The sequence below is a fragment of the Sinocyclocheilus rhinocerous genome, unplaced genomic scaffold (genome assembly GCF_001515625.1).
Source record: "Sinocyclocheilus rhinocerous isolate Xijiao unplaced genomic scaffold, SAMN03320098_v1.1 scaffold3930, whole genome shotgun sequence".
Classification (NCBI taxonomy): domain Eukaryota; kingdom Metazoa; phylum Chordata; class Actinopteri; order Cypriniformes; family Cyprinidae; genus Sinocyclocheilus; species Sinocyclocheilus rhinocerous.
This window is the reverse complement of record NW_015662578.1, coordinates 10920-13482: the sequence shown is the minus strand read 5'-3', so window position 1 is coordinate 13482 and position 2563 is coordinate 10920.

Here is a 2563-nt window from a genome sequence, read left to right as displayed (position 1 = left end):
CACTATATTTAAAGTTTGGAAAATTAGGTCTTCATTTCTGTCATGCTGTGTTTAAGCATTTGTAAAAAAACAAATAATAAAAAAGATCAATGATTTTGGTATGGGGTAAGCTTGTGTAAAAAGAAAATGTAAGCATTTTAGAAACCTGTTATGGTTTTTTTTTTTTTTTTTTTTTTTTTACAATTGCTTGCACACTAAAATTAAAATAAAACCCAGTTAGTGAAATCTGACACTCTAAGAACAAAACCTCAGCCCAAATCTGCACAACTATAAGCACCTTCTCAGCCTCCCACTTTTTGCAAAACATTACACCCATTGTTTTGCAAGACACTAAACACACTTCTCTACATTAGACACATAAATCTAACATGATGTCACTTCTTTGCCATTTTAAGGCACTGCTTTCCAAAATACTACACACATGAACCAATTGATCAAACACGGCCATCAGGTGTGCAGACACTTAGGTGCTTAACTGTAAACTCCACAATTAAGGTGTAAGCACTATAAAAATGCAACAGGTGAAATTTTGTCTTCAACAAAATGAAAGGCAGTGGTGCAGAAAGAGGAAAAGGAATAGGGAGAAACATCTCTGGCCACAGAGCTATTTTGAATGTCCTGGGTCAATGTGGTGGTAACATCACAATATATGCTGCAAAGACGCAGAATGGGGTCCTCTAAGTCATGCCCCAACATAGGTCCTTACAACACCGGCCACATACTCATGTGTTTAGACAGACTAAGGCCCAATCCCATTTCTACCCCTTAGCCCTTCCCCTTTCCCCTACCCCTCCGTTTCGCGCGTTCACGTGAAGGGGTAGGGGTGTCTCAATTCTCTTTTGGTTGGAGGGGTAGGGGTAGGGGAAGGGCCAGACAGCCCTTCAAACGAAGATTTCTCGGGACCACACTTCAAACAAAGGGGTATGAATTATCTCAGCGTAAACTGGCTTCAGGGGCAACATGGCTGCCCGAGCGAACAAAAAGACACATAAATGTAAGCATTTTTGGCATTAATAAAGATTTTAACGAAAAGTAATCATTTGTTTTATTTTACATTCAATCGTGAGTTCATATTTACGGTAGGGGAAGGGCCAGATAGCCCTTCAAACGAAGATTTTTCGGGACCACACTTCAAACGAAGGGGTATGAATTATCTCAGCGTAAACCGGCTTCAGGGGCAACATGGCTGCCCGAGCGAACAAAAAGACACATAAATGTAAGCATTTTTGGCATTAATAAAGATTTTAACAAAAAGTAATCATTTGTTTTATGTTACATTCAATCGTAAGTTCAAATTTACGGTCATGTTACTCAAAGAAATGTTTGCAAAAAATAAAATAAACTAAAATAGCTAACTAACGGCATATCATTACAGACTGCACGATAGTGCCACAACATATTTTCATGTCTGATCAGGGCGATAACCATCATAGACATTGAGGAGGGCTAGTCCCCCCAATAATTAGAAATCGAAGTAATCATTTGTTTTTATGTTACATTCAATCGTGAGTTCATATTTATGGTCATGTTACTCAAAGAAATGTTTGCAAAAAATCGCTAATATTTGCTAACTAACGGCATATCATTACAGACTGCACGATAGTGCCACAACATATTTTCATGTCTGATCAGGGCGATAACCATCATAGACATTGAGGAGGGCTAGTCCCCCCAATAATTAGAAATCGCTAAACCCTTTTCTCAAATATTGCCAATTCGAGAGAGAGAGAGATAGAGCGAGAGAGAGAGATGAAAGTTGTGCGAATGCGCGTCTGTGCATTTCTCTTTTTAGAGTGAGTTTACTTCAAAAACAGCGATTTTATCCTCTCGTTGCTGGAAAATATAATGTAGCGATTCAGTATTTAAACTGTTATTAATAAAAGTCGTGGGGCAGCGTTGACAAGTTTCTTTTCTCCTGAATGTGTGATCTGCGCAATCTCCGATATGTGTGTGTGTGTGTGTCAGTAAGCAGCGCATTAATATAGAACGGTAATTAAAGGCTCTAATGCACACCAGCACACCAGTATAGGTGTGTGTATTGCAGGAGCTAGACGACGTATGATGACGTGTGACGGCATAGTAGTGGTGTCCCAATTCTTAGGGGAATATTTTCACCCCTACCCCTTGACACTCTGTTTCAAGGGACAAGCGGAAGGGGTAGGCGGAGGGGTAGGGGAAGGGGAAGGGGTATAAAATAGAATTGGGATTGGACCTAAATCTGGTCTCTGAATAATTTTTGGTTTGACTGTATATCCTTCGGTTATTTTCACACTTAATTATGCCCATTAAAATGTATTTTACAAGTTTTTGTTACTTTCACTGTTCATTGTTTTGCTCTATGTACATCATCTTTAATTTAATAGCATTAGAGCTGCTCCATTGCAGCGGCTTAGTACTGTAATCACGCGCTTTGCTGTAATAATGCAGGGAACCACTCGTTATAAATCTCCTAACTGTGATATTTTCAGAAATAGAAGTCGCGTTTTTTCATCTGAAACGTGCTGCGATTTATATTCCAAAGCCACTCATATAATGCAGAAACACTCAAGCAAGCAAAACACAC